The sequence below is a fragment of the Phalacrocorax aristotelis genome, chromosome 14 (assembly GCF_949628215.1).
Source record: "Phalacrocorax aristotelis chromosome 14, bGulAri2.1, whole genome shotgun sequence".
Lineage (NCBI taxonomy): Eukaryota > Metazoa > Chordata > Aves > Suliformes > Phalacrocoracidae > Phalacrocorax > Phalacrocorax aristotelis.
In genome coordinates this window covers 7471872-7491659 of record NC_134289.1, presented here as the reverse complement: position 1 = coordinate 7491659, position 19788 = coordinate 7471872, and the positions used below count along the sequence as shown (strand labels likewise).

Genomic DNA, 19788 nt, shown 5'->3' with positions numbered 1-19788 from the left:
GGTTTTGCATTGGTGTGCTGGGTCTGCTCAGGTAGCATTAAGCCCCTTGGTCGGGCTCCTGCCTGTTTTTGCTTTTCCATGGGGGGCAGTTTGGTGGCCCCAGTGCTTTGCCCAGCATTTTGTGAGTTTCATTTTTCACCCCTGGTTCCCTTTATTCTGCAAATTAGGACATGCTTAGTTTGAAAATATATACGATCAATGTTTTATAAAACCTTTGGGATGAGAAGAGGATGTGGAGTCAGGGGAAGAGACAACACGTCACTCCTGATCTGGATAGCCTACGTGTATGTTTTGGCCTGACCATATACTGAAAGGAGGACCTGTGCTTTTGAAGGAGGAAACCTAGAAAGGGAGGTTTATCAGGCCATTATGTGATGGTGCCTTGCTTGAGTTTATGCTGATACAGATTGCCTCGTGCTGGGCCTTTGTTTTCTTCTGCTGTGTCTTGATGGCCCTCCTTGCCAGCTTGGCTTGCAGGTATGTAGAGGGGGGCCTCTGGGGCAAGGGAGAGGTAATAGTTGATCCTCTGTGGTGATCTGTTGGTCTCAGGGAAACTGCCAAGTGTGAGCCCAGTCAAACTAGATGCCATCTTTGTTGTTGCAAAACAAATGGTGAAACTGTTAAGCAGTGTTTCAGAGAGAGGTAACATCTCCTGTTAGACCAACTGATACACTCGGGAAAAAGCGGACGAGGTTTTGGGCACGTGGCTCTGTGTAATTAAAAGGAGGGCAGTGAATGAATGGGCCTGGAGTAAGGGAGGCAAAAATAGAAACAGCCATCTGTCAATACGCTACTGGATGGCTAATTGGGAAGCCTCAGGTCTCAACTGCTAAATGTCCTGCCTCATTTCCTTACAAAATAGAGACAGTGATAACAATCTCTCCTCAGGGACTGGGCACAGCTCAGTGCAGCATCTGGGTGAGCTCCCCTGACGTGCATCTGCAGCAGGTAGGATGCTGCTGCATGTGCCAGGAGGTGTTTCTGTCCACCACCTTCCTGTGGTCAGGCAACAGGAAAAGTCCACACAGCAGAAAAGATAGGGAAAGGACTTGGGGCAGGTTCATATCTGTTGTCTCTGCCTGCTTGGGCAGGAGAATTTCCTTCACAGCGAACAGCCCAGCTGCAAAGCCTGAAAGAGAGGAGGCAGCTGAGCTGGAGCTGTTAGATTTATCAAGATGAGATCCTTACATTACTTTGAGATGCTACCTCTACAAATAGTACTCGAACATTATAAATATATATGTAACGTGTACGTAGTGATTGATTTCATAGTCACCACACACGCTGGAAACATGGTTAATGTGATGCTATAGACAGGAGTTAGTCCAAATTAAAGGCAGGAAATTCCAAGGTATTGTTCTTATGGAAACTGTGACAGCTGGATTATATGGGCTTGTTAAGGAACTAAAGATAACCCCATTCAGAGTAGATAAAAACATTATGTATGAGCAAGGAAACTGAATTACAGCTGCAGTGGGAGCCGTAAGTCTGAATATCTTGACTGTTCCGTGCAATAAATGGAAACTCCACCATGCTGTTATATTAATTTGGCCCTTTTTATTTAGGGACAAATCTTGACGTTCTTCACGTTATAGCTCCACTTAAGGCAATGGAGAGTTTTAAATCAAGAGGGATTTGGACATGGGGGTTCGATGCCTGGTTCATACAGGTAGGATGAACTTCTGTCTTGATTGTTTCTTCTGTCATGGTTCGGTGGTGGGTATAATGGTTGAAAGCATCCTGAGTCATCTTCAGACTCACTGGGAGGAGAATACATAACTTGCATATGAATACTAGAATTCATTTCATGCTGATCACAGCCTCTTCTTCTGGGATAAAACTCGTGGCAGGACCCTGGACAATAAAAGCAATCTGCCAGCATCCATGGCACAACCTCAAGAATGCAGACCCCTTACAGGATGCGCCTGTTCACTGACAGGGTACTCACAGGCTGTGAACAGCTTCCCAACAGCTTTTGGGATGGTCATTGGGATGAGGAAGCCAACATAACTGACTGCCACCAGCCACGCTGAACCCTTGCAGCTGCCGGGCAGTCGGCGTGGCACAGGATCTCAGGGGCGCACTTTGGGCTGAGGAGAGCGTCCTCAGTCGGGTTCACTGTTATCTTTGTTTGGGGACCACTGAAAGAGGCAATGGGTTTTGGTACCTGCTGCCCCGCCAAGTGACCATCCCAAGGGAGCATCGTGGCAGCCACTGACCCCTGCTCCAGGCAGGCAAAGGGAAGGGAAGCCTCTTCTGGCAGATTTGGGAGGGGATGCTAAGTCAGAATTTTACGGTAAGAAAATCTGATTTAGAAAGTGTATTTCAGCTGGTTGTTCTTCATCCAGTATTTGAAACCTGGCATCCGTGCACCGGCTGCACTTCTGAGACCCAGGGGAGTAGTAGTTGGTCCGCCGGGCTTTCTCGCGGGCTCTGCCTCAGCTCTGCCAGAAAATGACGGTTGGGTTTTCCAGGGTGGCTACAGGAGAAGTTTTTCTGTAATTGTATTGCAACACCCCTACCTTGCCACTAGTTTTCCTCCTCTGAGACAGTAATTGGCCTAAGTTTTGTTGCCATAACGTTACATACGTGGAATCTGAGACATTTTACTTCTGCTTTGCTGTGTTTTAATCAGCCTTTCTTGAAATGTCATATTTAAATGAGAAAAACAGCAAGGCTGTGGAAATCTCAGCCATAGACTGTGAGGCAATAACTGTGTGCAGAGCTTGGCACGAGGCACTGGGACTACCTGAGATGTCTAATTGCCACCTATAAATATCAAATATCAGTATGTGTAGAGAAGGTGAGTGCAGGGGACAGAAAATAGTTTTACTCTATGCTGTAGTATGATTCATGCTTTTAAGGCCAAGATTAAAAGTCTCTGTTAGGTTCCAAACTATGATTTTTATTTTCATTTACATCAAAGGATTTAAAAGCCTTCAAAACCCAGCATTTTTAAAAATAACTTAAAGCATACTGTCTGGCAACGCGAGTCCCAGTTAGCGCAGAAGCAGCCAGGCTCTCATATAAAGCAAATAACTGAAAAATCAGAATTAAAGAAATACCTTGTCCTCAATTTAACTCTGACAGCTCGCATTGTATTTTTGTTTCAGGAAAAAGACTTTATGAAATGTGGGCCCTTGTAGCCAGGACATAGCCCTGGGTCGTAAGCCCTACTGATCAGCAAAATCCATGCACCATAAAAGCCTGTGCAAAGGTTCAGAGCCATGATTTGGGTTTTTGGCCTTGTTCGTATTTCAAAAACAAAGCCACTGAGTTGCATCTTGAAAACTGTATTCCAGTGCAGTTTTACTCAAAACACAGCCCAGGTTTGATCAAAAGGTTCTCGTGTCTGCAAACCTTTTGACAAACCTGACGAGTATTTACACTTTCAAAGTAAACTCCGAGTGCATTTGCATGGGCTGGCATCTTGCTATGGAAAGAGGGAGATATATAGAGAGATATATATATTTCCGCCCCGCCCCCAGTTCTTGCCAAAATCCCATCCATGCCCCGGCAACTGGGCTTTCAAGGCTGGCATTCTAATAATTGTACTGATAAACGTGCCAGCAGGTGCAAAAAAAAAAAAATCTACACCCAAACAAAATAATTGAGGTTTTACAAATACAGCTAAATAAAAAGCAATTTGTTATTTTGGTTTAATTTGATGTCCGTTCATGTGGATCAGCCTGCACAGTGTTTGCTTGTCCAAACCACCAAGATAATCCTTACTACCTATAGAAATATATTTTAATTATGGAGCAATAAGTATTGTGCCTTTTTTTTTTTTTCTGTATGCACTTTTTTATCAGCAGACAAAGGCTGACATTTATTTTACTGATAGCCCTATATTTCCCCTCCCGCTACCACCGCAGCAGAATTTCCCTTGCCCAAGGAAATTGAGAGGATCAGAGCACATCTGATGTTCCATTAATTTAAAACGGCTGCCAGGACTTGCATATTGTAGCAGCTTTAAAGTAATTGAATTTGGATTATTTCAAACTCTGGAAAGTCCTGCCTTGCCTGACAGAGGCAGATCAAGTGACAAAATAAAATACGATCCCGGTATGAGAGTATCGGTGCATACATACATGCTTTTCCTGGCGCACGCAGCCTTGCAACAGGCGGATGAGAAGCAATGGAAAGAACCTTAATTTTTTTTTTTTCTTTTTGGTAGCAGGCCCCTTTTTTAAGCTGTAGCCCAGCTAAGTGGAGACACCTGGTGTTTGTTGCAGCAAATTCACTAAAACCACGTGGAAGGGGGAGAGCTGGGGTGCCTGGGGTGCCCTGTCCAGTGCGCAGGGCTCGGCCGTGCCATCCAGCTGCAAAATCCAGCCCGCTTGCCAGGGTCTGCCACCAGCCTGCTGCCTTCCTCCACGTGTCCTGTAAACCACCATGCCCCGACCACACGAAGGGCTGTTACACACGAGCCGTGTGTTTTTGGGGCGCAGCGGTGGGGGCTTCACCCTGTCAGGTGTTAAGTTAAAGCTCTAACTTTTGGGCAATAACTGTTTTGTAATGCTTAGCGAGTAGCTTGTGTAACGTAGTTCCAAAAGCAGGAAAAGTTTACACATGGCCAAAGGAATATTAAAGTTTCACTACAAAAGAAATATTGTGGCTGCCAAGGCCTGATTACTCATAAAATCCACAGCATTATCACCATCCATCACTGCCGTTCTTTTAATGACCAAGCTAAAAAGAGAGACATCAAAGTTGGGGGTGGGGGGGTGGGGGGGTGTTGTCATCCTTTTTTTGAGAGTAATGTTCCCTAAATATAGGATGAATACTAGAGCTCGACATATTTTTTTGACCAAAAAAAATGAAAAATCATTTGAATGAATCACAAAACATATGTTATGTTTTGCTGTAAAAGCCATGAAGTTTATGCAGTGCTCTATTATGGTGACTGCTTGGCTTTTCATGCATTCCTAAATTACCATGTAATCTAAAACCTTGTTTTCAGCTGCTCTATATTGGAAAGTCCCTTGCAATAATCAGGATGATTACAGGCTAGTGCAGAGAACAAAACTTGTTTGTATTATTGCAAATAAAAATGTACTTTATCAGAAATTTTACCTTTCAAGGGAAAAATAAAAATAATAATAACAACAAACTTTCTCTTTTCCCTTGCTGGAAATATTATAAGCATGGAATTAATTTTGGCCACTCTACGGCTTAAAAACACATGGATACTTGGTGTAAAAATATGTTTCTTTCCTGTGGGGACTTGACTCTAATTGGTGTGCCAAAACTATCTCACAGAGATTTCATTGTCTTATCTACTTACATCATCTTAATGCGATTTTATTTTACTTTGTCAAAGTCATATTAATGTAAATGTGTTCTTGATAGCAAACAGAGTTCTTTTTTTATGCTAAACAGGATTCAGCTGACTCTAATAAAACAGCTTGCAATCCATTAGGCTATAACTGTAATATAGTTATTTTGTTTCCCAAATAAAGACTGTGTCAGAAAGCTGTATAAGGATTTTTGTCTTGTTTTTCCACAATAATTGCTTGGGTGGGGTTACATTCTGATCTTTAAATGAATACTATCGCTTGGAACAAACACTTCATATATCTTTTATCTTCCCCTTGCAATACAGTTCTGAGTTTTCTTTGAAAATGCAAAGCTACTTTTCCAGATAAGTCATCAAAATGTTTCCAAAGTATTTTAACTGCCAGATTAACTATATCTTGAATACAAAGATAGATGGCTTACATTCTTTATGCAGAAATCCTGCCAATGCATAGCAACTAGCAACAAATTAATTTCTTTTGCAACAGTGGGGGGGAAAAAAAAAGAAAACCCTGCTTTGCTATGCAAAGCTCAAAAAGGTAAATAGATATTTAAAAAGAAAATAAGGTTACTTGTTCTGAAAGGGTAATCTGTAAGCAAAGGACAGAGGATTAAACATACATTTGCTCTCTTTACAGAATCTGTGTTCTGGCCTTCTCTGAATGCATTCAGCTAATTAAGGACTGCAGTGACCTTGTGGCAGATTTTGAAATCTAGGAATTTCTATTTTTCATTTTATTTTTATTTCTTTTAATGCTGCCTCCCCCACAGAGTTTAATACAATCTGTTTCAGGTCAAAGTCTGTTTATGTCAGCAATGTTCATACTACACAACTAAAATGTTTTAATGCATTTATCAACTGGAAAATATTGCAAACATTTCATTTCCTTTGATACAGACACAAAAAACCCTCTGCCTTCATTGCAAATTCTTGTTCATATGAATCACTCTGAGTAATATTTGCTTTAACTTTCGTGTGGTTCTACAAACAGCCTTTATATGGCTGGACTTCAAAGCTGGTAGAAATAAAGGTTAGAAACGTGATAGGAGTAATCTATTATTAGGCATGAAACATTAAACCACTTTTAGTTATAAGCCTTAAAACCTGAATAATCTGGGTTTTTAACTTGCTGCATATTTATTGTGTTTTCAGTTACTTAAGTCATTTAGTGTGGAGGGACTGTTTTGAACAGAAATATTTTCCATAGGAATACGAACCACAATTGGGTTTAATTTTTCCTAATATTTAATTTAGAAAAAATGCAATATTATAACAGACGTCTCGTATGTCAAAGCTGAAATACTCTGTTCGGTGTTTCTTGCAGTGTAAAATTAATCTCTTACCCCAGTGTGCTGACCCGAAAGGCAGGTTTTAGTGAAATAGGCACGGGGTGAAGGGGTGGGGGGGTGGGAAGAGCAGATAATATCTCGTTCTTCAAATAGTAGGGAGGGAAAAAAAAATCACAGAGGAATGTCACAGCCCGCCATTGATATCAAATGACAAAACCCAACGCAAACGTGTGTGCGTGAGAAGTTTCTTTGACCAAAACACCGCACGCCGTCGGCAGTTCATCCCTAGCTGCTCCCGTGGTGGGACGTTCGTTGCTAGACCCACGCGGAGGCGTCGCTCGGGAGGGAGCACGTTGTGCCCGTGCACCGTCACCTTCACCCCTTCCCTCCCCTGGGCGTATTTACAGTGTGAAGAGCGCGCTAATGGTCAGAGAGGGGCTGGATGTCGCGGGCGGATCGCGATAGGTTTGGGCGACTTCATTCAGCTGATGGTGCGGGTAGGAACAGCGCTCCACGCTGGTAACGTTTTGTTCTTGATTAAGTTTACGTCCTAATACAGTAGCTTAAAAATAATTCTGACAGTCTAAAACATGAAACGGTTCAAGCCAGACGGGTCAGCCAGAAATAAACCATCCTTTGAAATCCAGAATTTTAAGTCCTTGTTAACCTGGGAAAGCACAGGGGTGCAGCCTGGGCCCGATCCTTGTCCCACAGGCACCAGTGGGAGTTTCACCATTGATGACACAAGCCCCATTTCCTTTTTTCTGTTGATTTCAAGCCTAAAAAGTTCACCTTGTTTCCTCAGGTTCTGCTGGGCCAAGTTACTGTTGCTGCTGGCTTTCCGGCTGCCCCACGCAGGGTGGGACAGGAGGATTTGCTCTCCCCTTCCCGCAGAGGCACCGTGGGCTCAGCGCTGCTGCGTGTGCCCAGCCCCTCCTGGGGACATCAGGCGTCTTGAGTCACATCGCCAGGGAGACCTCGGCAACGTGGAAAACGGACCCAAAACATCACGCAGGGTAAGTAACACTCAGATTTACAGTGTGTGTGTGAGGAAGACGGCGTCTCCGGGCTGCCCTGCTCTCCCACCGATCAGGTCAGGGGGGTTGAGGAATTTGGTGGCTTCCCTCACAGCTGCCTGCAGGCGCCTGCCTGGGGCGGGCGCAGGGGCAGAGCCCAGGGTCCACCTGGGCCAGGTCTGAAGAACGGAGGGGTCCCAGGGACCTTTAGACCGACTGGGCAAAGTCACCCATATGTGAGAAGCCAAGCGAGTCCCTTGTGGCGTGGTGTTGGGAATGGCTCACTCAGCGGTGATTTGCCCATCGGGGAGTAGAAAACTCTCACTGGCTATTTATATTCTGGTCAGTGAAAGAAAGGGGCCACACCCACCCATCTCATTAGTGTAAAAAAAGGCATCGACAACACTGTAGTCTCCACCTTTCCTTCTCCCATGTTTCTCTGGCACGCCTGGTCCGGAGCCAGCCTGGTTTAATAGGTTACCCTGCAAACACAGGGACTGCAGCACCGTGCAAGGTTGCACATTCACAGGAAGCATATGTGCACGAAGCCGTAACAGTTGCAGACTAAGGAGCAACAGCCTTGGCCAGCAACGGCGAGAGATGTTAGTATTGCTGGGGAAGGTGAAAACATAATTGAAACCGTTTATTTGGGGGGCATGTGGGACTGAATGAGGAGACAGTTTCTGAGCAACAAATATCTGTAATTCACTTGTCCTGGTCTTACAGACTTTTAATTTGCTCTACAAATTTAGTTAGCTGGAGAACATGTGAACAGCAAGAACTGTACAGGGCGATCCATTACACATTTACGTATTGCAGACTTAAAAAAAAAAAAAAACAAAAAACCAACAACACTCTTATGATATTAAAAATATAAGGGGAAAGAGATGCCAGGCTAGTGAATGAAGCCAGCTGACTGCTGAGAAGAGGTTATGGTTTTGCTCCATAGCTTTGCCGTTTTCAGGAATCTGACTCACTGAGATATTTTTAGACACAGTAACAACTTCCATTGTCAAGTAATTTTTCACTTGAATTTTCCTCAAATTAGGCTGTCCTCTTGGCCCCCAAATTCCTTTCTTCAGCAAGGCAGTGCTGCCCTCCACGCCCCAAGGAGGAAGGGGAGCTGTAGAAGGCTCGATGATTCAGACCACATGGTGGAACAAGATAGATCTCAGCATCAGGTTGGCAGGATATTTCCCTTTCTTCAAAGGTCTCCAAACCCAGCAAGCTTTCCTTTGATATCTTTCCAAACGGATTTATCAGCATTGGGGCATACATTTGTTTAGATTGTTCCTGTAGGGTGGGACTTTCAAAAGAACAGAAGAGTGCCAAGTGCCAAATTCTCACCAAGTTCTCCATAAAGATTTCCGTAGCTTCCTTTGAAAATCCTAGCCTGTGTTCCCCATCGCTCTGCGCATCCCTGCTGGAAAGGTGCCCATGGTACCCTCACAATGTGGGCACAAGGGATACAGGAAAGATTGTGACATTTCAAAACACAGGCAGAGGAAGAACTGGCTCTAGACAGAGGAAACGCATGAAAATGTGGAGGTTGGGAAGGAAACAGAGAGGGAAATGGAGACCCAATTCCCTAGACCCATCACCTTTCTTTTTATTTTTTTTCATCCTTCCGCTCTGTTTACTATTTCACTCAGGTTTTCCCCAATGCCTCTTAGTTAAAAAAGAGGTGAATGTATGCTCTGTAATGAGACCATGGGCAGAACTTGGGCCCCACAGTCGACTCCTGCTCGTGCTCTGGGCTTGAGACACATTGGAACGAGATGCAGGTGACCTGGCAGTGCCAGGTGTTAGTCTGGTCCTCCTCTGGGCTCCTAAGGGAAAAGCAGAGGCTGCTGCCCTCAGACAGAGGCCATAGGGAAGTTAGCGGTTTGGCAACTGGCCATCTTATGTACTTTTCATAAAGCAGTAGCTAAGCCCTCACTAATTTTAATGCACTACCTCAGAAGTAAGCAAGAGATCTATAGGGAGCTGCGTAGAAGCATTCAGGCTAGTAGCTACCGAATAACAAACGCACTGATGGCCAGGCAAGGACTGCCAAAGCTATTTGTTCTTCTGCCCTGGGGAAAGGGCTGTTTGGAAAGGATGTCAGAGAAGGAATTTTTATTTTATGAGTAAGGAGATACAGAGGCTATTTCTGATCTGTTATAGGTGCATTAATGATCTGTGAGCTACAGCAGGGTTTGGGGGTCCTCTGGTTTGTTTGCAGACTGAGAAGATCCTTCCGTGTTCTTTGATACCGTATTTGTAGTCACGTACCTGGCTGCTTTTTTAAAATGTTAAGTACCTAGACATTGCTGAGACCCAAAATGTGTCTTAAATCTAGTTTGTCCTTACTGCCTCTTGGTTTCCAGATAGAATTTAAGATGTTGATTTTGCCCCCAAGCTCTCATGGCTTGGTCTTGGCAAGGAAAAGTGGTTCTGTTAAGGTTGGTCTTACATTACGAGCTAAGTAAGCCTCAGCTCATCCCTTCCCATCCCACATGGATCCACGGATTAGGTGTCCGCTCGCTAACTCAGCAAGGTCGGGCATAGATGTGCTGCACTAGCTGTGCCTGGTGCCTCTGAGGAGGGCAAGGGTGCGGGGGCTGTCAGGGCACAGGGGCCCTTGGGTCTGCATCACTCATGGATAGCCAGGAGGGCAGAAGGGAGAGTCTGGAGGAGCTCTTGGAGAGACTCCCCAGTTTGTCACTGGAGCGCTGGACAGGGCCAGCATCTGGCCTCGGAGGTCCTTGGATCTTGGCACAGGAATTGGTTTTTGAAAGGAGCTTGGTTAGGCACTCCTGACTGTAAGCTCTGGGAAATCGGAGTTTCCCTTTGATTTATTTCAAACATTCAGCTACCAAGAATAAGATAGGGACCTTCTTTATTTGTTTTGGAGATCTAATAAAACATACAAGTCTGCAAAAGTCCTTTGCCGTGTGCAATCAAATCAGTATTGCAAATCTATCTGAACGTGGTGCTCCAGCATCAGCCTCCAGATGACATGTAACACATTTGTGGTTTGATGGTCTTCACTCAAAATGTTGGCTAAAACGTTTTTATCTTTAGATTTATTTTTAGAGTTTATGATTGAAAGATTTCAGCTCTGAGCAGGCCTTCCAGCCAGTGGCTTTTAGCAGCAACACTTGCAGTTGTGTTTCACGTAATTAAACAGCCAACAATACTTAATGAAGAAATAAATAACGTCAATAAAGTAGTAAATAATTATATGCAGGCAAACACCAAAGACATTATCCATCAGGCAACAGCTGTGAGCATTAGTTTTGATTAATCAATAATGTTGTACAATAGGAGCAGGAATGCTGGCTGTGTCTCTGGGGGATTCACCTACGCTTTTCTGAGCAACAAGCTTTGTGATTTTAAGCAGAACTTTCAGCAGGATTCTTAATTACATGTAACAGCCAGGAGCCCCTCCATCAGCAAATGTCCCACTTCTCAAAGCACACTGAGCAGCAGGAGTTTAACCAAGACCAATTGAAGGCCTCGTCTGTAGTCGGTGAGGTTTGCTGATACATCTGTGTTGGGGGGACGCTAACAGGTACCACATCCATCAGCAAAGGTGCTGTTTGGCTGAGGGTGCTTCTGCAGGCTTTGAGTGAACCTCCCAGCAAGGGGCCGGCGGTGCCTGGCTTGTGCCACCTGGGAAAAACGAGCCAGCACTTTCTGGCTCTGCCTCCAGAAAGGCAGCAGCAAGGGCATGCTTGCCCAGCCTGCAGCTGGCGGCTGCGGGGCCTTGTCCCGGCCCAGGCAGCTATCAGAGCGAGCGCCTGTTCCCTATTTTGCTTCAAAATGTAAATACAGTTGAAGTTTTGCACACGTTCTGCGGCTCCCCTGGAACCCAGCGTGGGCAGGTTCGCGCCGAAGTCGGAGAGGTCTGGTTCAACTTCAGCTGTACCTCCTGGATGAAGGAGCCTTAACGAAGCTTTTAGGAGAAACGGATCTCCTCCCGAGCGCATCCCTCTCCCTGAGTGCTCCTGCCACCAGCCCACTGATTTCTGCGGTGCCGCCACCTCCTCGGGCAGCAGCCCTGAATTGTGCCGGGAGGTTCCAGCCCGATCGGTCAGCCGGACTGCGGGCTTCTTCCTTTCCTTTTTGTTTTTTTTCCTTCTTTAACACAGAAGGAGCTTAAAAGAACGCAAATCTTTCAGAAAGGCTGATCACAGCACAAGATCCCAGCCTAGATAACAGGCACAAGGTTTTATAGCCCTTAACCCATTGAAAGTGAAAGAGGAGAAAGGATGGGAAGGGTTTCTGGCGTGTTGGGGACAGGTTTCCAGAACACATGATCACATCTTGATGGCTTGGTCCTCATGAAGCCAATCACTGAATTCTTCTTGGCATCTGCATAAACATCAGCACCACATCGCTTCCACCATAGATCCAGTCCTGGAGATACCTCTCCACCAGCAGAGATGGGAGCACAAGGAGAAAGTGGGGAGCAGAGTGAGGGGCTGTAGCCTGGCTTGAAGGACATGAACAAAACAGATGTGTTAACCCTCATCTGAAGGGTTATTTTAATTCTGTGTGATGGCAAATGCGCCTACAAATTTCACAAGCACGTGGGTTTGTTGAGCTAGAAATGGCAATGATTCGGAGAAGGAAAAGCCTTCAACTCTTTTTTGAGAAACGGAGGTACGCAGAAGGCAATGGAGGAAACACCCGCTCTGCTTAAAAACCCAAACACTTCCCAAAGATCAGTAGATCAGTCTTGGAGCCTTTTTTTCCAAACCCTATCAGAGGGAGGACCAGGAACAGAAATCTTCTTGTATGATAATTGCTGATAGCACAACAAAACCCAGAGGGTTTCCTTACCCGCTTCCCAACACACAGGCACTAATAAACTTCTGTGATAACATTAATATTCCTGATAGTCTCTGTGGGCTCCTTTTCCCAAATGTAAATCTCATTATTGTCTGCGAACCCAAAGCAAATTTGTGGGCATTTAAAGGTATAGCCTGTAAATTGTGGCATTGCTGCCTGTTCACGGCCCCTCATATGACCCGGTTTCAAAGCACCAGCCAGCCGGGTACGGTAGCGCTGGCTGCACTCCTGGCTCTGGCATGGCAAATAGGTATTGCCGAATCTACGCAAATCTGGTTTGGTCCCAGATAAACGATACCACCTGAAATCAAGTGAAAAGGGCTCACGGTTCCTCTTCAGGATCAAAAGATATGATTACAGGTCTCCTCCTTCACCTGTGAAGTTTATTGGGCTTGCTTATCCCAGCACTGTGCAAAGCCCCTTTGGTTAATCATCCCCCACCATATCTGTTGCTAAGGCTGGTGAGGATAAATCGAATATGTTTCCTGCAAAACAAAATCTCGGTTGCATGTTTTTAAATAATTAATACAATGTAGGCAACTTATAAAATTCATGGCTTTTCCTTCCCTTAGAAGACAGGATAGCATATTAACAAGCCAAAGGTAAGGGCAGGGTTTGGGGGGTGGTTTTTTGAGTTCTTGGTCAATTTCTTTCACAGAGTACCCCCACTGGCTTCAGGGACAGTATTTATGGCAAGTATTAGTTTGTTCAATGAGATAAACTAAAAAAAATACAGAGAAAGAAAAAGCTTTTGGTAAGATACGGGTCTCTCCTCAGAAAAGCTGCATCTTAATAACAGATAGTATATATTGACATGACTTCAAAATAAATCTTTTTTCTGGCTCCAATTATAAAGTACCTTAAATAATAGATTTTTCTTAACTGGAAGGTTTCTGCAGACCTGTTTTCCCAAGAAGACAATATTGGGCATCTTGTGAATTGCATCAGATAAGACAAAGGGATGACATTCAGGTATTTCTCCGCAGTCCTGTTATTCCTGCTTTGTTTTATTGAGATGGAGTCCTGTATTTCTAAACCCAGGAAGGGCAGATCTCAGCAGGACACCTCCTTTCTCCCTGTCCTGAGCCTGCGGCCCCAACCGACTCTGCTCAAAATGGATTTTCTCTCACATTTCAGTGTTTTGGTTATTTTCATATGGGGTGGAAGCAATCCCCCTAGGTGCACAGTGTTGGCAGCCAGCTCTTGCCTCACCCTCGGCATCCCGCCCTGGGACGGCCACCGTGGACCTACGTGTCCTCTGATTCACTGAAAATCAGGGGTTGGAAGTGAGACATTCTTGAAGGACTGCAATTTTCAGAGCCCCTTTTACTGCAAAGCTAGGTAAAGCACCTCTGAAAATCATTATTCAAATGTGGCATATGTTTTGCTGTGAATTTTCAGTAGAACTCTTTCCAGTGATTTCCAAAATAAATGAGACTTTGCATAGTACTTTTTCCGTATTTAACATTGCCTTCCCGGCATTGCAGCCAAGGCTTCCTTTTAAAGGCATGTGCGTGAGATTATGCAATCGTAGTATTCCGGATACCCAGAGCAATTAAAATAAATCAGGCTAGGTATAATGACGATGAGCCAAAGCATCTGTTTCTCAAGAGGATTTAAAAAAAAAAAAACCAAACACAAAACCCAACAACTTTATCATCCCCAGAGGCTTTGATCCATCACGGTTAGACCTCAGAGATTCTTGTACTTTGGAAATGTGTCCAACTCTCACCTGGGTAAGGAAGGGAGTTGGAAAGGAGGAGAAGAAAGGCTCTCTGGTATGGCATATACTGGTGCTCCCTGGAAACAGCGGCTGGACAACCCTGTGTGTTTGGCAGAGCTGGTCTTACAGATCCGTTCCTTTCCCCTTCTAGTATTTTAGTTTGATGGGAGTACCTGAGTTGAGAGGAGGAGGAATGATTTCTGTGTCCTCTCCAGCATTTGCCAGACCAATCTTGTGTTTATAATCTGAAGTTATTTCAGCCTGACTGTAAAGCTGGTTCAGCGGGAGGTACCAAAATGGCCATCCCCTCTGATGCCAGCGCCGGGGACCAGAGCGACCCAGGACTTGCTTATTGGGCTGGTTGCCCTGCAAGCAAGAAGCAGCCTTCAGGCCGTAGAGTTGAGGTACCAGGAGCTGTTTTGCTTTGCTTCTCCTCTACTGCCACTTGGCGCCAGATGCCAAAAGCTTTTTTCAGGCAAAATTTGGGAGGAGGCGAGTTGCAGGGCATTCCCCAGTGGAATGTTTGCTGAGCTGCCTTGAGTATGTACTTAGGTAGGAATGGCTTGAAGACAGCTTAGCCAAAGGTTAAATGTTGCTAAACTGTGTTGGATGATTGACTCATCAGTTTTGTTGCATTTGTAACTCAGGAAAAAAAATTATAAAGGCATGGAAATGTGTGTAGAAGTGACTGCTAGAGCTTACAGGGAAAAAAACTGCATGCAAAGGGAAGAGTGAGGTCGTGGTGGTGGACACCCCAGCCCTGCGTCCTCCAGCTGCACGCGTCGGGCTGGCCAGCAGCCCTGCGGGTCCTCGGGGGACTTCAGGAGCCCATTCTCTGTGTCACTGCACCTCGTCCTAGTGCTGTTAAAAAAGATCTCAGTAACCAAGAGGTCAAATGTCCTTGCACAAACCAAACTGGGAAAAACAGAAAAACTCAATCCCAGAGCAGGAAAGCAAGAGTCGCCGTAAGTGTTCAGGCATGAGCAAGATATTCAAAGTCAATGAGGTGGTGAAGTCCCCTGCTTTCAAATGAGGTCAGGGCAGAAAAAGGCAGATTTTGGGTTTGGCTGGTGCATCCCTTGCCTGGGAAACCCGCCTCGCCCTCCCTGGCTTGCTCCCCAGCACCACTGGCTGCTCCCTCTGAAAGAGCTGCTTACCCTCCTCTGGGGCCCACCAAATTTAAAAAAAACCCACAACATTTTCTCAGGAAAAAAAAAAAAAGCCATGAGGGCTAAGACCTGTTAAGTGGAAAGAGGTCAGCTTGTTTACTTAAACTGACTTAAATCTGGCACACCAAGAATAGCAACTTGCTTTGACCGCTGACTTGGGTAAATACGGCCTGGCATTCTTACGACGATATTTCCAGCTCCAGCTATCCCCATCTCTCAGGGATATATATACGTATGTATATTTTCACTGAAAACAGCTGAGGTAAATTATTTGACAGGAGCTGGATGTGAAATGGCTGGCGTGTGTTTCCTGTGCACCGTTTGGAAGCTGAAGCCCATCTACAGCCGTACCAGGCGACATCCTCTTCCAAGCTTTATGATTAAAAAAGAAATAGTTTGGACGCATTTTAGGACCATTTCCAGCGGAGAGATTTTATTTGGGATTTTGTGAGAAGGCAGCTATTTTTAGCAGATAAAATAGCATGTTTTCTGAAGTGATATAGGCAAGAAAGGACAGCCGGGGATAGCTTGCTGGACAGTGACAGCATTTCAGCTTTGAAATGACAATTCAGCCCTTCTGACTCGAGCTGAAATGATCTCTGTGGCCTCGGCTCCCTCTTTCTTTCGCAGCCGTCTGCGCTAGCACCGCACATAACAAGGCAGATTTTTACATAAGTAGAAGACTGTGCTCTGAGCCAATATACAAGTCATACCTGATTGAATATTGCCATTTCGGAGCCGCCATCTAATCACATTTTTCAGGCTGTGTGAACAAAATAATGTTGTTATAATTACACACACTGTTTGTGTGTATGTGCGTGTGTGTATTATATATGTATAATGACATTAGGATGATAATATAGCTGTTTCTATTAGCTCTGTGGTATTAATAAGGTATGACAGAAAGTTATTTGATACCATTTGAAATCCCACTTGCATTTTCATATTGCTCTCAGATGTAATTCAGGGACTTGATTTTTATGAGTTATGGCTCTGATGTCACTTGTATTTTTGCCTGTAATAGGTCCCACTGGAGCAAAATTCATCAGACTCAATTAACAGCATCTGAAAAGTGTATCTTGTTTAGCAACCGATCAGGCGGAAACTGTGTGGGCTCTGTTGTAGCTGACCCATCACCCTGTGCCACTACATGAAACCAGCTTTCCAGGTAGCAGCCGCCCCAGCTTACTGTTACCAGGAGGGTTAGGTAAGTATTTTTGGGGCTGCTGAACCACCGGCTCTTCTGTCCCACAGCTGCACCCCTTGTTACAGGGCTTGCAACACTCTGGCCATCCAGGCGCCCTCCCAGTTTCCCCATTTTCACCACAGTCAGTTTTTTACCATTAAATCTCTCAATACTCAGTGATGATTATTTTCGTTAACCAGGCCCGTCCAGGAGCTGTGGGGTAGTGGGGTGCTTGTTCCAGACGAGCTCCTATCAGTCCAAGGAGAACTTAAAAATGAGCTGCCAGGATGACAGAAAGAAATGCAAGGTAAATAAAAATAACTCCAAATACATATATGAATTAAAGGCTGGGGTTTGAAAGCTGATCTCACATAGGGTTTTATGCCCAGTTAGGTCACTGATTGGGGCTGGTGGGTTTTTTAGAGGGAATCTAAACGCTCTGACTCCTGATATTTTTAATGCTTCGAGCTGGACGTTTGAACGCCTGATCTAAAGGGCTCCCGAAGGGAGAGAATGATCCCAAAACCTGCTGAAGTGAACACAGGGCCTCCTGGCAACTTCAAAGGGCTTTGCATCCTGCCCCGCGTGCCAAGCGGGAGCAGGGGCTGGCATCGCCCTCGCAGCTCCGCTGTGGCTCCATCCCCCACCCAGAGCACTGCCCGTAAAACTCCTCCATGTCTTAAAAGCCTGGAAAAGAAACACACCGAGTAGAAAACCAGCGAGTGAACTAAAGCACCCCAAACGAACGCTGGCTCGCCAGCCCCCGCGCAGGCACAGCCCAGCTCGCAGAGTGGGTCAGGCTGGGTTTCCTTCCAAGGATAAAACTGGGCTTGAAGACTCCAATTGCTTCCTGTCTCCCAACATGCCTGACCACAACTATTTTTAATTGTAAGGCATGAAAATAAAGTTATTTAATAAATTAACGCGTTAAATGCTTTTTGGTTCAACTTTGGCTGTTTATTAGAACCAGCCTTATTTTGGCTTTTATGCATTCATTTCCAGCTACCACTCTGTCTGATCCCCATCTTATTTCCTTTGTAATCTACAGATCTTCTGTTGTTATCATTGCTGTGCTTTATGGTTTTGCATTACTTTATTGACTCGGCATACTGTAGGCTGCTTTTTTTTTTTTTTCCCCCCTCCACTGAAAATAGCCTTTTATGAGAAGCTTAAGCAAAAGCCTGGAATGTCCAAAGGAAAGCACAGAAACATTACAACATTTTGCACATTTCTTTTGGCCAGAGAAAGATACAAAATATTCATACAAAGAAACTTACCCAGTGCCTGCAGGACAAAATCCAACCTTTGATTATATGTGGAATTTCAATTTCTGCTATAAACAAGCTGTGTGGGTTTTTTTTATTTATTTATTATTTTAAGTATAAAGGGGTTTTGGGGGGGAGAAGGCTCCTATACAATTGATGTCAGGGCAATGATGAACACGCATACCCTTGCTGCTGGGAATACATACTGTTCTGCACTGCCACAGCCTCTGTTGCTATCCCATTCAAAATGCTATCAGGATTAGAGACATAAGCAGGACGCTGCCGGTCCTACCAGGCAGCAGCACTGGCTGAAGAGGCACCATGGGCTGGGGGCTGGAGCCGTGGGGGTGGAGGGTGAACCATGCTGGGCCCCCTCCCCTGGGCCAGTGGGGAAGGGACCTGCGGGGGCAGGTGGCCCACACACACCTCAACCTCTTCTGACAGCTCCGTGTGCCGCCGCTTTGAGTGAAGCAAATCTATACCTGCGGGAGACTAGGTGTCCTTCAGAATTGCCTTTGCTGCTCTCTGAGGTATGAAGCTGGGCCACGAGCTCGCGCTGGGCATCAAACCTTCAGATAATCAAAGTTCAGTGAGAAGAAACCTACCTACTCAGGAGACCTTTTAGCCGTTAGAGATCTGGGTCTTGATGTGAACATCAGATCGCCCCACCACCTGTGTTCCGGCTTTAGATGTAACTGTTGCAGACATAAGCCCAAGTATGGACTTTGGAGTTGAGCTCCTGCAGGATCTGGAGGTGGGATGGAGTCCTGCAGGAGCTCAGTGCACGGAGTCGTGGCTCGGGTCGTCATGCATCACCCCTGCCTCCCGGCGTGCTGCGCGGGTAAGCAGTCTCTGCTGAGAGGACCCAAATGTGCCCGTGCGTGGTTATCCAGCCTCACCACCTTATATATAACTGATAGCAGCGACAGTGCCGTGGCTCGGAGGGGAGGACGGGGCTCTGCAACAGGGCCGCCAGTGATGCTCCGTGCAGCGGGCAGGAGCTCAGGGTCAGCGCCGAGGCTGCTGGCAGTGCCTGGGCCCGGCTGCTGGGGCAGAAGCAGGGGGATTCGGGCACAAACGGAGATGGGAAGTTCTCTTTGCTACTTGATTATATATTGTGGGAAAGGAGCAGCCCTACCTGTCTGAGATAAAGAAAATGAATAAACAAATAAAAAAAAACCTGTTTGTGCCCAATATATTGTAACAATCGTTTGAGGACGGTTTTATCTGTGTGAGAATATAACCCTGATTAAACATGCCAAGGTCAGTGAAACAAAGGTGAATTGCTGAAGAAATGCGAGTTATTCCGGCTGGGTGTTCACTGGGGGTGAATCGGAGCACCACTCCCTGTTCTGCAGGGATGTGTCGGGGTGTGGGTCTCCCTCGTATTACCTCCCATAGCTACCCAGCCCCTGCAAAACATCCTCCCCATGGCGATTGAGCTCCTGAGCACAAAGGGTCAGACTTCAGTGTCCAAAAGAGCTCCTATCCACAGTGCCCCTGAGCTGTTCCGCTGCTTTTGCCCATACAAGACGCGCACGAGCCGGCGGTGCTGGGCCACAGCCCAAGCACTGGTACCTGCTGGCTTCCTGCCTGCCCCAGCCAGCGTCCCAGCCTGCCCTCAGCACCCGCAGCCCGGCTGCTCTAGCGCCTGCCCTGCCCACTCCCGCTTCCTGAAGCCTTGGGAGAGCACTTCAGCTTTCCCACCCAGCCTGAGCTCCGGCTGTCTTCATCTCCGGCACAGCAAACACGGGAAGCAAATTCCTCTCCCCAGGTCCTGAAGATGCCTTTCTTCCACCTCGTTGCAGTCCCAGCCGAGAGGCTGTGGGGCCACGGGCCGGCCGGCCAGACACTCGAGGCGTCTTAGGAGGTCGTGAGGCGGGAAAGATGAAGCCATTTACAAACGGGAACAAAGAATTTGGTATTTCCTCCAGAGGATCCAGAAGAAAGGCAGCCTCTCCCTGGAGAAGCACAAAACATCCCATGGGATCCCAGAGCAGCT

General features: G+C 45.9%; 1 long non-coding RNA gene across 2 annotated transcripts; it reads left to right on the top strand.

Annotated features, from left to right (window-relative positions):
* The first annotated feature begins 20 nt into the window (after positions 1–20).
* LOC142064511 (uncharacterized) lies at positions 21–19058 on the top strand. 2 transcript variants are annotated; one of them, XR_012663135.1, is made up of 5 exons: positions 21–1669; positions 7394–7604; positions 16360–16542; positions 16722–16828; positions 18231–19058. It is a non-coding gene; the product is annotated as an uncharacterized LOC142064511 (long non-coding RNA). The 2 variants fall into 2 exon arrangements; XR_012663134.1 differs by lacking the exon at positions 18231–19058 and adding an exon at positions 16990–17457.
* Positions 19059–19788: the final 730 nt, after the last annotated feature.